Raw genomic sequence first — 15,514 nt, forward strand, 5'->3', positions numbered from 1 at the left:
AGGAATTCCCTAACAAACAGGCAATCCCTGCATGTGTTGCTGCTGTCTAACAGCCACAAGACATGCAGCCGTGGGCACTCAAAACAAATTTCCCGAGCATCCCGAAGACATGGGTTGGCCATCGCTGCTCATCAGGTTCAGCGTAGTGCTGATAAGGACTTGTCTACACACCTGTGACAACGCTGCACAAGCTGTATTACTCATTGGCGCCATTAGAGGTGTTCTCTGTGCACAATGCAAGTTTCGGCACTCACTCTACATATTGCTGAATTGGGACAGTGTGCAGTCATGATTCCCCTGTAGTCCCCATGCAAATGGGCAGTCCTTTGTAGTTTCGATCGCATGCTGACTAGGTTCTCATAAGCTTCTCTCAATGGCATATTGAGATGCTTGGCTACTTACCGGTAGCTGTGTTTTTCAGCAGCACATGACAGCACCACAAGAGAGGGGATCCGCCATTCGGGGACAGGAAACCTACAGACACAAAAAGGGTGGCCCCTCTCCCTCGCTTCAGTTGGATTACAGAGCATGAGAGGACCTCCCTGGTTAGTAGCAACTTATATATGCACATCCAATTAAATACTCTTCACATCCGTGCCTAAGATCTAACTCCCGAGGAAAAGGTGCTAAGCCATACGTGAGAAAACGAAGAAAGGGAGGGAATGGAAAGGTGCTGTTGTGTGCTCCTGAAAAACACTGCTACTGGTAAGTAGCTAAGCATTTATTCAGTCGCCACGAAAGCACCGCGAGAGAATTACAGAGATGTAAAGAGCCTAGGGAAGGACAGCTGCCTCAAGCACCTTTCTCCCAAATGTGAGATTGGAGGAGTTGCCCTAATCCAACCTATAGTGTTTAAAGAATGTAGATGGCGAGGACCACGTAGCTGCCTTACAAATGTCCTCGATGGATACCTCCGAGCACTCTGCCCATGATGTTGCCACGTCTCGGGTGGAGTGTGTTCTTACACCTTCCGGAGCTTCTGCGCCACCTGCTGTATAAGCCAGAGAAATTGCCTCCCTAATACACCTGGCTAAAGTGTTTTTGGACACCCTAAGCCCTTTCCTAACTCCGTGAAAGGAAAAGAATAGGGATTTGTCCTTCTTCCAACAGTCTGTGGCCCAAATATAAGTAAAGAGACATCTTCTTACGTCTAGTGAGTGAAGTTTTTCTCTGACTGGCTAACAGGGTTTGGGCAGAAGGAGGGAAGAACTATCTCTTGTAGTCTGTGAAACTTTGAAGCAACCTTGGGCAGATACAAGGGGTCTGGTCTTAAGTATGACTCTGTCTTCTCTAAACTTGAGTATACGGGGAGAATCTAGAGAGAGCCTGCAGATCGCTAACCCTCCTGGCAGATGTCAGTGTGACCAGTAGGGCAGTTTTGAAGGATAGGATCCTAATAGGGGCAGAATCAATAGGCTCAAACAGGGCTTCTGTTAAAGCTGATAGCACCAAGTTCAGATCCCAGGGGACTAGCTTCTTTTTAATGATGGGCCTAGATCTAGCCGCTGCCTTTATGAAACTGGATACCCAGTAGTTGCTAGGTTACAGTTGTATAATGCCCCTAGGGCTGAGACCTGGACTCTGAGCGTGTTTGTGGCCAGACCCATCTCTAACCCCTTCTGTAGGAACTCCAAAACCTGGTTAATACGGATTCTCTGACCAACCTCCGCCCCTGAGGCTGACAAGAATCTTTTCCAAATTTTGACGTAGGTGTGTTGACTAACCCCCGGGAGAAGCCTTTCCCACTCACTAGTGCCCCCTCAAATTCCACGTCGCTAGATGTAGATTGGATACATGCGGGTGGAATCCATGGTTGGGTCACCGACATCTTCCTCAGCCAAGGAAACCACGGCCTCCTGGGCCAGAATGGAGCTATCAGGATTATGCGGGCCTCGTCTTCCCGAATCTTCCTCAGCACTATCAGAATTAGATTCAGTGGGGGGAAGGTGTAAGCCAGGCCAAAGTTCCACGGTATTAGGAGAGCGTCCACTGCGAGCGGGTCTTCTCCAGGGGTCCATTGAACAAAATTGATGTAACTGCCTGTTTTTCCTGTTGGTGAACAGGTCTATTTCTGGGGACCCCCACTTGCGCATGATCTGTTCGAAGATGGCCCTGTTTTGTACCCACTCTTCTTGCTTGAGCATGTTGTGGCTTAGGAAAAACGACTGTAATAGTGTTTCCCTTTTATATGGAGGGCTGTAAGGGAAAGAAGATGAAGCTCGGTTATCTGAAAGATATGATTTGCCACCTCCATTAATGCCCTGGAGCGCGTTCCCCCTTGATGGTTAACGAAGGCTACGGTTACCTGATTGTCTGAGAGAAACCTGACGTGTCTGCCCTGTAGGGACATAAGGAAACCACTTAAGGCCCGTTCTACCGCTAATAATTCCTTTATATTAGATGAGTAGTCCTGCTCCTGTGGTGACCATACCCCCTGGATCCACATCTCCCCCATATGCGCCCCCCAACCCTTGGGGCTAGCATCTGTGGTTATGACTCAGGAGACCTGATTTACCCAGGGAACCCCTCTACGCAGGTTTGGTATGTGAGTCCGCCACTGTAGAGAATGTACCGACTCGTGGGACAGTGTAAATTTTTCTCTAGGCGACCTAGCCGACAAGTATTGTGTAACACATCGCACTGCAGGGACCTGGTGTGGTTTTGGGCCCAGAGAACCGCAAAGTGAGTGAGCCCAATAGTGACATTGCCCCCCCCTTAGAGTGACTGAAGGGTTCTGTATTGCCCTGAGTGTTTGTCGCTGAATATTGTCCACTTTTGCTTCTGGTAAGCGACACTCCTGTAACCTGGAATCTATTAGCAGACCGAGGAACTGCTGCATTTCCATGGGTTACAACCGCGATTTTTGAAATTAATAATCCATCCCAATTCTTGAAGGCTGGATACTACCTTCTGTAATTGTGCGATGCAATGTGACTCTGAGTGTCCCACAATTAGCAGGTCATCTAAACAAGGGATCACGAGAATATCCTGTTTGTGTAAATGAGCCATAACTTCCGCCATTATTTTAGTGAAAACTTGTAGTGCAACCGCCACCCCGAAGGGAAGTGCTCTGAATTGGAAGTGGCTTACTATTCTCCCCAATGAAACCGCCACTCTTAGAAATCGCTGGTGATCTACTGTATGTGTATCGGGACATGATAATAAGTGTCTTTAAGGTCTAACACCACCATGAAACATCCGTTAAACAGCAGCTTGATGGTAGATTTAACTGACTCCATTTTGAAGGTGCGAATGAAAATAAATTTATTGAGGCCTTTAAGATTTATGATGGTACGGAAGGAGCCATCAGGCTTTTTGACCAAGAAGAGGGGAAGTAAAATCCCTTATCTCTCTGTACCTCTGGAACTTTCACCAGGACTCCCTTCTGCTGAAGTTCCCAGACCTCAGACTCTAACGCCAGTTGTTCTGCAGGGGAAGAATGAATGGGGGTCAAAATAAATCGGTTAATAGGCGTTTCCCGGAACTCAAATTTAGCCCCGTTTTAATGACGCTATGGATGATCCAGTGGCTATTTGAAATATTTTTCCAGGCCGAATAGAAGTGTAAAAGCCTGCCTCCGACCTGGTCTGTCAGTCATTGCAGCTTTCTGCGTCACGAGAGGAAAACATATATCCTCTACCTTTGCTCCTGCTAGCGTCGTCCCTCGTTCTCTCTCTATTTTACCTTCTTCGGTCGAACCACCTTCTGTTATAGTCCTGCCTGTAAAAGGGTCTCCCCAAGTAAGGGAACCGGTTTTTTTGCTGTCGCCCGCTTTCTCCAAGAGCTCGTCTAGTACCGAGTCAAATAGGTGTCCCCCCTTCACAAGGGATGTTGCACAGCTTTGACCTGGCCTGCATGTCCCCTGGCCAACACTTCTGCCATATGGCTCTGCGGGCGGCATAAGACAAGGCTGCTGACCTGGCCGCTAGCCTTACAGAGTCTGCTGATGTGTCTGAAAGGAACGCTGCTGCCCCATGGATCATAGGGAGGGAGGATAGGATCTCTTCCCTAGGGACCTTGTCCCTGAGCTGTTCTTCTAGGCGATCTAGTCACACCATCATAGACCGGGCTGTACACGTGGCTGCAATAGCTGGCCTAAGAGATCCCGCTGAAGTTTCCCAAGACCCCTTCAGGAACACATCAGCCCTTCTGTCTAGTGGATCTTTCAGACTACCCAAATCCTCGAATGGTAGAGAGGTTCTTTTGCAGGCCTTGGCCACCGCCGCATCAAGTTTTGGGGCTTTATCCCATGCGGCTGATGCTGATTCCTCAAACGGGTACTTCCTTTTAAATGCTGGCGGTAAGGAACCCTTTCTTTCGGGTCTTTTCCGCTCCTAGGTAATTGGGTCGCCCTCCCAGGGCTGTGGGGGACTCGGTACCGGGCCGGTGTCAGTGGGATGCGTCACAGCGGCGGTGGCCCTGGGTGCCCAAGTAATAGAAAGATGTGACTTAAATGAATAGTTTGTGACGCCACCTGTGGTGTTCGGCAAGGGAGGTGTTAAGCCGACGCTGCATGCAGATCCTCCGGGACCGATGGTGTGGTGCAGCAATGATGGTATAGCCCTCCACAGGCAGGGCTGTTGTCCCAGGGCAGTGTAGATGTGGAGACACTTAGGTGATGTAGTGTCCGGCGCAGGGGAGGTAGCAGTGTCAGGCGGACGGACGCAGGAAGGAATGGAGGACACCAGGGCATGTAGTTCCAAAGCTTTACTCAGTCTGTAGTGCCCGCTTCTGTGCCGTGTCCTCCAGGTCAGGGACTCAGTCAACCTCCAGGCAAGATGGAAAGCTCCTTTCCACACTCCGCCAACTTATGTGCCTTTCCTGAACGTCTCCTCTATAGCTCCCTTAAGTGTGAAGATCTCCAGTACCGTGTTACACTGGAATTCCTCCTGACAGATGTTCCCAAGAACTCTACTTGCATGGCAGACAGCTGTAGCCTGCTTCGGGGACTCTCTACTCCTAAGTCCTGGCTCTCTATCCGTATTGCTGTTGTGCCCTCAAGTCTTAGATGGGAGTAGTGCATTTACAGCCCACTACTCCACCGGTGTCTGCTGCAGAACCATTAGTGTCCATACAACCTCGGGGACCGGGCCCCGGCCTTGCGCTTAGAACTTCTAGACAGGATTCTTCCTCTAACCCACGTCCTCTGTGTTCCCTTTTACTCCTACGTTCCGTACTTGTCCTTTCCCTTCTATGGAAGCTCAGGCTTCAGGTCAACATCCTTCTCCTTCTTTCCTTTCCTTTCCCGTGCCAGCTGGCTCAGGTCACTGAGTTAGCTGCAGCACTCCTTCCTCCATCCCTTCTTCCAGGGATCCCCACTCCTCCCGAGTGGCTTCCTTCCTCACTGACCTCCTGTCAGACTGACCTGTCATCCTAAACCATCCCGCTTATATATATATTCTGAACTCCACCCACCTCCCAGCACGTCTAGTGTTCCAAGCAGGGAACCACCAAAGGTGTTCTGCTTCTCTCTAAGCAAGGAGCCACAATGTGGTTATGTTGAACTACTCTATTGTGTGGGGTGTGAGTGTTGGAGCGTGGTCAGGAGCCTCCAACTTACTTGGATTGTGGGGCACCACACCTTAGGAGAAGGTGCAGTACCTCTGTGGCGACTGAGCCTCAGGGGCGCCACATACCCCCCGTTAAACCCAGTACGTCCACGGGCTGCAAGGTAAACAAAGTTGACAGTACAGGAACATACAAATTTTTATAATGCTGAATAAGCATTTCTTATACTAAACTTCCCAATGTGAGAGGCACTCATTCTTGAATGTTACAAACTGTTATTAATTAACTACCCAAAATTCTAAGTCAAAAAGTGCAATTTTTCCATACCATACTTAACTCAAAGTGCTATTATCTGTTACTCACTATCACTTCAGTATTCTTCATCTTTCCATCTCTAGTACACATTTTCTTTTCTCTCTCTAGTGCACATTTTCTACTTTCTTTCAAGTGACAACCGTGATGCCTGGTTCACCATATACATTTTCAATTCTTTATTCAAATCTCTCATCTCTGTATCAAAAACATTCCTAATTCTATATAAAAGCTATCATAAGACACATTATCAAATACTTCACATTAAAACTTTCAACAATAATTCTTGTAAGTGCTGGACACCGCTCCCAGCCGGGATCTCTTGCAGTGTCCTTTGATTTGAGTCATGCTCCAAATGAGGTAGACGTAATCTTCGCAAAGTGTCCATATGTAAAACCAAGAGAGGGCACCTAAAGAGGTGCAACTATTTACAAGTAAAAGTTTTTGGATCATTCCAAGTTCATGATCGCTAGTTCACTAGGAAGGCTGCCAACAACACAGGGCAGCACTGGGAAAACCAAAACTAACCATGATGGTAAAAAAAAAAAAAAAATAGAACAAAAGGCACAGCGGTGCAAATAAACCCTCCTGCATCGCGAGAGTTAGTGCAAATTTTTAGTGCTGGTCCCCTCCTGGGGTTCTGGAAGCTGCTGATGGGTTACTGTTACCAGATGAAAGGAACGCACGGGCAGTCCTCAAGTACTCCTCTTCCAGTGGGGTGAAACCGGTGGCTTTCTGTACCTTGGGCACATCTTGACACAAAGGGGCAGCAGGTGGTCGCTGCCTGCAGGTCCAGATGAGATCCTCCGGGAGTCGCCTGATATTCATGGCGTACCAGCCTCTGAGACCTTCATGTCTGGTAAAGGTCACCTTGTCTCCTGGGCTCAGGTTCCTGGCAGGGTGTCCCTTCCTCAAGTGAGGCTCCACATCCCTCCGGTTGAAAAATAGATCGGAGATTCGGCTAGGGTCATGAATAAAGCCGAACCCCCTCTCATGGTTCACATTTAGGACGTGGCCCCAACCTGCCGCATCTCGGGGACCAAAATGACCGGCACGGACCCGCTCCTTCCGGTCCAAATCTGGGCCTAGTACCGCTTGCCGGTGTTGCTCCCTCTCCCGGTGTTCAGCTGCCAGTTGCCGGATGGTGGCTTGACAACTCGCCCAGTGCTCATCATACTCCTACTCCCCCCCCCCGGAACCGAATAGGCTGGTCTGGTACTGCGGCGCCACCTTCAGGGGTTTCCGGTGTCCCCCCCGGGGACTGGCATCCCTGTCCCAGACCAGATCTAGCAGGACCTGGCCAGCCGCTGCGACCGTGGTGCACCCCAGGGCCTCCCCAGGTGTCGGGGCATCGGACGTACCTGGGGCCTCATGGCGACGTGTTCTCTGCTCTGGTGCCAGTGGAAGCGGGCCGGTGGCAGCGGGTGGTGGATCCGGGTCCGCGGGGGCCTCTGGTGGGACCTGCGCAGCCGTGTCAGGTCCAGGCGGGAGCTTCTCTTCCGTCTCAGCTCCCAGGGCTTCATATAAGTCTTCCTGTGGCAGCAGCAAAGGGGTTTCGGATGCTGCCGGCGATGCGACGGCAGGCTCCACTGAATCTGCCTGGAAAAGCTCCGGTGCAGCGGCGGTGGTCACCGCAGATGTAGGCCCCTCCTGGGCGCGCTGCCAGTTCAGCCTCCACAAGGCCTCCTGCCTCAACCACAAACATTGGGTCAGCCGGGCGATTTCGTCCTCCAGCTGCTGACGGTTCATCTCCTCTACGGGGTTGGAGCCTTCAGCCATGGCGCCGGGGAGATCCGCTTCCCCGCGCTCTGCAGGCCTCCTTCCCTCTCTCTCCAAGATGGCGTTCTGGCGTTCTCCTTCCTCTCGGCCCCTTTTCCGCCACTGGCTTCTGCCCCTCCTTCCGGGGGCGGCGTCTTCTTCCAGCGCCTCCATACCAAGCCAGTATACGAACCCCTCGGGGGGTGGGCCATGTCGCTGTCACATAGTAATTCAGGCAGGGGAGGCCAAAGACTCTTTGCGGTCTTTTCCTAGGACCTCCCATCTCTTCATGCCCTTCTTCTCCACGCCAACGGCCATTTTTAAGGTTCATTTCACAGTCTATTAAACTGGGTCTTCTGCACATTCTCAAAAGCTTTAAGTCCAACAAATCTTAGGCACACAGAACCCGATGGCATCGGGTCTCGTCATCCTGTTCGTGACGCCAAAATTGGGTCGCCCTCCCAGGGCTGTGGGGGACTCGGTACCGGGCCGGTGTCAGTGGGATGTGTCACAGCGGCGGTGACCTGGACCGTGGCCCTGGGCACCCAAGTAATAGAAAGACGTGAGTTAAATGAATAGTTTATGACGCCACCTGTGGTGTTTGGCAAGGGAGATGTTAAGCTGACGCTGCATGCAGATCTTCCGGGACAGATGGTGTGGTGCAGCAATGATGGTATAGCCCTCCACAGGCAGGGCTGTTGTCCCAGGGCAGTGTAGATGTGGAGACACTTAGGTGATGTAGTGTCCAGCGCAGGGGAGGTAGCAGTGTCAGGCGGACGGATGCAGGAAGGAATGGAGGACACCAGGGCATGTAGTTCCAAAGCTTTACTCACAGTCTGTAGTGCCCGCTTCTGTGCCGTGTCCTCCGGGTCAGGGACTCAGTCAACCTCCAGGCAAGATGGAAAGCTCCCTTCCACACTCCGCCAACTTATATGCCTTTCCTGAACGTCTCCTCTATAGCTCCCTTAAGTGTGACGATCTCCAGTACCGTGTTACACTGGAATTCCTCCTGACAGATGTTCCCAAGAACTCTACTTGCACGGCAGACAGCTGTAGCCTGCTTCAGGGACTCTCTACTCCTAAGTCCCGGCTCTCTATCCGAATTGCTGTTGTGCAATCAAGTCTTAGATTGGAGTAGTGCAGTTACAGCCCACTACTCCAACGGTGTCTGCTGCAGAACCATTAGTGCTCATACAACCTCGGGGACCGGGCCCCGGCCTTGCGCTTAAAACTTCTAGGCAGGGTTCTTCCTCTAACCCACGTCCTCTGTGTTCCCTTTTACTCCTACGTTCCGTACTTGTCCTTTCCCTTCTATGGAAGCTCAGGCTTCAGGTCAACGTCCTTCTCCTTCTTTCCTTTCCTTTCCCGTGCCAGCTGGCTCAGGTCACTGAGGCAGCTGCAGCACTCCTTCCTCCATCCCTTCTTCCAGGGATCCCAACTCCTCCCAAGTGGCTTCCTTCCTCACTGACCTCCTGTCAGACTGACCTGTCATCCTAAACCATCCCGCTCATATATACATACTGAACTCCACCCACCTCCCAGCACGTCTAGTGTTCCAAGCAGGGAACCACCAAAGGTGCTCTGCTTCTCTCTAAGCAAGGAGCCGCAATGTGGTTATGCTGAACTACTCTATTGTGTGGGGTGCAAGTGTTGGAGCGTGGTCAGGAGCCTCCAACTTACCTGGATTGTGGGGCACCACACTTTAGGAGAAGGTGCAGTACCTCTGTGGCGACTGAGCCTCAGGGGAGCCACATAATCAGGGAATTTATTTTAACAATAACTGGGAAGGACCTACGAGACTTCCTGTCCAGTTCTTTAAACATAAGATCCTGTATGGAACTTTCTGATTGGAGCTCCTCGATCCCCATAGTGGTGTTCACTGCTTTTACTAGCCTGTTAATCTGGTCAGGCGGAAAACATGGGCGACCTGCTCTTGCCTCTGAGGATGAGGAGGATGAAGGGGATGAATCTGATCTCAGTTCCCGAGTCGCTCCCTGAGTCTGAAAACGGAAGCCCGGGTTCTACCTCTCTAACCCGTGTTTCCTGCGATTGGGCTTTAATGGAGCCCTTAATCTCCTGTCTAACCAACTCCATCAGAGTGGTGGACAGGTCTGGGGTCTCCTCCGCTAATACGTTCTGGATGCAGGGTCTGCATAGTTTCTTCCCATGGCTATCAGGGAGAGGAATGCCACATTCGGCACACTCCCCCTTAAATAGCCAGCCTCCCCTGACGGTACCTGCCCTGGATGGGGCCAGCAAGCGAATTCGGGTGGCCTGCCCGGTACTGTGATGCGCGATGGGGATGGCCCCCCTCCCCAGGACCGTGCCCCCACCAGGCAACGCCCATCCATGGCCTCCGGTACCCCCCCTCCCACCCGCCGGCCCCTCCCCAGCGCAGCATTCCAGAAGAGGCCCACGCCGTCGGTCCCACCGCGCATGCCTGGCCGCGTCATCAGACCGCGCCGCCGGCCTCATCATTAGGGACCGCCCCCTTCCGACGCGTCACAGCGGCCGCGCCCCGACGGCAGTGGGCACCCGCCGAGACCACACCGCTGGCCCCACCAGACAGAGGAGCACCCGTCCCCAGACGCCGCCAGCAGGCCCCGGCCCAAAGTAGGGAGGCCCCCGCGCGTGTACTTACCGGTACACGTGGCGATGGGCCAGCCCTCCCCCTGAAGGGTGTTTTGCCCTGCTGCCGCCTCACCAACAGTTACCCTGCCGTGGGCGCTTCCAGGATACTGGGCAAGCTGCGGCAGGGGCCCTCCCGCTGCCTGACCCGACCAGCCGGCCCTGGGAATCATCTTCCGATGGAGGTTTGTCTGAAGAGGTTCGCCTGTCAGGGACAGAAAACCAAAACTGAAGCGAGGGAGAGGGCCGCCCTTTTTGTGTCCCCTCTCTCGTGGTGCTGTCGTGGCGACTGAATAAAAGCAGATGAGAATCTAGTCCTCGTGATTGCCTACTTGTGAGGGGAATACAGAGGAATCATGACAGGGTGTGTATTACATTCTGTCACAATTTGACAATACACAGTCTTCAATTAGATACCTGCCAATGATGAGTTTGCCTACAAACTTGCTGACTGTTTCCTCATATGTCCTGACTGTCATTTACAGGCTCTTTATTTCTCTGCCCATGAAAGTTTCATATGGTCTGTGGTTATACATAATCCGAAGAGGTTAAAAAAATGTTTACTTAGGGTATGTGCACACGTTGCGGATTCGTGTGTGGAATTTTCCGCGCGGAATCTGCTATTTTTGGCAAAATCTGTAGGTCAAAATCTGCGCGTTTTACCTGTGGATTAAGGGTATGTGCACACACTGCGGATTCTGCTGTGGATCCGCAGTGGATTTGGCCTCTGCAGGTCCGCAGCAGTTCCACAGACTGTACAGTACCATGTAAGTCTATGAGATTTACAATCCGCTGTGCACATGCTGCGGTTTTTTCCCTGCGGAAAAGCTGCGGTTTTAAATCCACGGAAAGAATTGACATGTCAACTCTTTCTGCGGATTCCGCTGCGGTTTGCCACCTATTCCATTGTCCAGGTGTCAAACCGCAGGCCAATCTGCAGGTAAAACCGCAGGTCATTTTACCTGTGGTTTTACCTGCGGATCCGCACTGAAAAATCCGCTGGTGAATCCGCAGCGTGTGCACATAGCCTAAGTGTGGATTTTGCCTGCGTTTTTACACATGCGGATTCCTATAATGGAATAGGTGTAAAAACGCTGCGGAATCCGCACAAAGAATTGACATGCTGCGGAAAATAAACCGCTGCGCTTCCGCACAGATTTTTCCGCAGCATGTGCACAGCGTTTTTTTTCTATAGATTTACATTGGATTTTACATTACTGTAAATCACTAGGAAATCTGCAGCGGATCCGCAACGTGTGCACATACCCTCACTCTCCCATTGGATTGTTAAAATGAGCACAGTAACAAATTCTTCAGCCAGCGACAGACAATACAACATAAAAGGCAAATGTTGCAAAACTTTTAATGGAACCCATATGCAAAAAGGATTTTTAGCCCAAAATGCAATTATGTAAGGAAAAAAAAAATATATCCTTAGAGGTGGACAGTATTTTATGGGGGGAGCGCCGCTGATCGTGGCCGGGTGTCAGCTGATTATTATCACAGCTGACACCAGGCACTATGTGCCAGGGGCAGTCACGGACCGCCCCGGCACATTAACCCTTGGCACACTGCGATCAAACACGATCACAGTGTATCAGGGGTTTAGGGAAGCATCGGCAGGGAGGGGGCTCCCTCCGAGCTTCCCTGAAACCCCCACAGCAGCGTGATGTGCAGCACTGCTGCAGGTCCCTGGATCCAATATGGCGGCGGGGAGCCAGCTTCCTCACTGCCTGGAGAGCGCAGGCATGAGGAAGCCTGTGCAGCGCCTGTGTCAGATCATTGATCTGTCACAGCGATCTGTGATGTGACAGATCAGCAATCTCACACATGACAGTGATGTCCCCCCTGGGACAGTGTAATAAAGTTATAAAAAAAAAAAAAAAAAGTGTAAAAATAATTTATAAATCGCTAAATAAAAAATAAAAAAAAAATCCCTAATAAATTCATTTTTTGGAAATAAAAAAAAAACAATAAAAGTACACATATTTAGCATCGCCGCGTCCGTAACTACCCGCCCTATAAAACAGTCCCATTAGTAAACCCCTTTAGCAAACCCCTTAAATAATAAAAATAAAAAACAAAGCAAAAAATAATGCTTTATTATCATACCGCTGAACAAAAAGTGCAATAACGCACGATCAAAAAGACAGATATAAATAACCATGGTACTGCTGAAAACATCATCTTGTCCCGCAAAAAACGAGCCGCCATACAGCATCATCAGCGAAAAAATAAAAAAGTTATAGCTCGCAGAATAAAGCGATGCAAAAATAATTATTTTTTATATAAAATTGTTTTCATTGCATAAAAGCGCCAAAACATAAAAAAATGAAATAAATGAGGTATCACTGTAATCATACTGACCTGAAGAATAAAACCACGTTATCAATTTCACCGCACGCAGAACGGTGTAAACGCACCCCCCAAAAGAAATTCATGAAATGCTGGTTTTTGTTCATTCTGCATCCCAAAAATCAGAATTAAAAGCGATCAAAAAATGTCACGTGCCCGAAAATGGTACCAATAAAAATGTTAACTCGTCCCGCAAAAAATAAGACCTCACATGACTCGGTGGGTCAAAATATGGAAAAATTATAGCTATCAAAATGTGGTGTTGCAAAAACTATTTTTACAATAAAAAGCGTCTTTTAGCGTGTGACAGCTGCCTAAAATAAAATCCCGCCATAAATAGTAAATCAACCCCCCTTTATCACCCCCTTAGGTAGGGAAAAATAATAAAACTAAAAAAAATGTATTTATTTCCATTTTCCCATTAGGGCTAGGGCTAGGATTAGGGCTAGGTTTAGGGCCAAGGTTAGGGCTGAGATTAGGGCTGAGATTAGGGTTAGGGGTGTGTTGGGGTTAGGGTTGGAGTTAGAGTTGGGGGGTTTCCACTGTTTGGGCACATCAGGTGCTCTCCAAACGCAACATGGCGTCCGATCTCAATTCCAGCCAAAAAAGTCAAATGGCGCTGCTTCCCTTCCGAGCTCTGCCATGCGCCCAAATAGTCGTTTACACCCACATATGGGGTATCAGCGTACTCAGGACAAATTGCACAATAACTTTTAGGGTCCTGTTACCCTTGGGAAAATAAAAATTGGGGGTGAGAAGATCATTTTTGTGGAAAAAATATGATTTTTTAATTGTACGGCTGTACGTTATAAACTTCTGTGAAGCCCTTGTGGATTCCAAGTTCTCACCACATATCTAGATAAATTCCTTGGGGGGTCTAGTTTCCAAAATGGGGTCACTTGTAGGGGGTTTCCACTGTTTAGGCACATCAGGGGCTCTCCAAACGTGACATGGCGTAAGATCTGAATTTCAGCCAATTTTGCATTGAAAAAGTCAAACGGCGCTCCTTCCCTTCTGAGCTCTGCCATGCGCCAAAACAGTGGTTCCCCCCCACATATCAGGTATCAGCGTACTCAGGACAAATTGCAGAATAACTTTTGCAGACCAATTTCTCCTGTTACCCTTGGTAAAATAAAAAAAATTGGACCTGAAGTACTTTTTTTGTGAAAAAAAGTTAAATGCTCATTTTTTTTTAGAAAAGTATTCAGGATTGAGAGTCCTCAGTAGTTGATACCTTTTTAACATTTAAAAATTCCTGTGAAGCACCTGAAGGGTTAATAAACTTCTTGAATGTGGTTTTGATCACCTTTAGGGGTGCAGTTTTTAGAATGCTGTCACTTTGGGGTATTTTCTATCATATAGACCCCTCAAAGTGACTTCAAATGTGATGTGGTCCGTAAAAATAAAATGGTGTTGCAAAAATGAGAAATCGCTGGTCAACTTTTAACCCTTATAAGTTCCTAACAAAAAAAAAATTTGGTTCCAAAATTGTGCTGATGTAAAGTAAACATGTGGGAAACGTTACTTATTAAGTTTTTTGTGTGCCATATCTCTGTGATTTAAGGGCATAAAAATTCAAAGTTGGAAAATTGCGAAATTTTCACCAAATTTCTGTTTTTTCACAAATAAACGCAAGTTATATCAATGAAATTTTACCACTAACATGAAGTACAATATGTCACGAGAAAACAATGTCAGAGTCACCGAGATCCATGGAAGCGTTTCAGAGTTATTACCTCATAAAGGGACAGTGGTCAGAATTGTAAAAATTGGCCCGGTCATGAACGTGCAAACCACCCTTGGGGGTAAAAGGGTTAATAATAATTTTGAAAAATATTTCGTGCTGGTATTGGCTGGAGCTGAGAGAAAAAAAAACTTTGATACAATTTTGCAACTTTCACAAATATTTTAAAGTTGAGACTTTGTCACTGCTGTAACACAATTTTCAGCAGCCTCACCCTGGACTGTGTTGACATTGTCATTGTCGTAAATCCTACTTATGCAAGTCTGACCCCTGCTGGTGACTTGTGACATTGCAGAAGTTTAGACCAATATTCCTTCTTATAACCTTTATTCTTTTCTCATTTGCAAATTGACTCTCAGGAGTCTTGGTTCGGCAGCCCATTCAGTATTCTGTGGCCACCGCCAGAGCCCCCACAAACTGCTTCCTACCTGCCAGTATCATTGGCTCCTCTTTTGATTGGCTGGCCTGTCATGATGTCATGTGTGCATCATGCTGCAATGATGGCATCACTTCAGGCCATCTAATCAAAAGCAGGGCTAGGTAGGAGGCGGTTCCCAGGCCTCCTGTCCGGTGGCCACAGAATACTGACTTGAACACTGGACCAGGGTCCTGTGAGCCAATTCACTCATCTCTATTATTTATCCATTATTCATTTATTGTTGACAGTGTTTTACTATAAAGGGGATTTTTTTTTATATACATTCAGCCCAATTCATCCTTTGCAGCTTCTTAAGACACTTTTCTTTTTTTTGTCTTATGGTTTTCGTTGTGCAAAATTCCTAAAAATTGTGCACGCGGTGCATAAATTTTGTGCAAAATCAAAGATGCACTTAGGGCCTGTTTCAATATTGCATTTTTTAATTACAATATTTTTCTGCAAATAAATTCAATTCCCCCCAGTAGTAATTTTTATGACATTCTAGAGGAACCAGCAACTTATTTTATGCACTGAAAATTCCCAAAACAGGTCAAAGACAAAAATAAAGAGTATTTTTTTATTTTGCTCAAAATTCATAAACCACATGCATCACTTTTGAAAAATTTGGGGCCAAAAAGGACACAAGAAAAAAAAATAACTTAAAAAAAAGAAAAGCAAATGTTGATTTGTGATTCTTGAGTACAGAAAAGCCGCATGTTTCAAAATTTCACGGTTAGGGATAGAGGGGAAGAGAGGGGGAATGTAATACATTTCCGCAAAAATTTAGCAAT

Source organism: Dendrobates tinctorius, unplaced genomic scaffold, assembly GCF_039654945.1.
Source record: "Dendrobates tinctorius isolate UK_male_01 unplaced genomic scaffold, ASM3965494v1 ptg000158l, whole genome shotgun sequence".
NCBI classification, from domain to species: domain Eukaryota; kingdom Metazoa; phylum Chordata; class Amphibia; order Anura; family Dendrobatidae; genus Dendrobates; species Dendrobates tinctorius.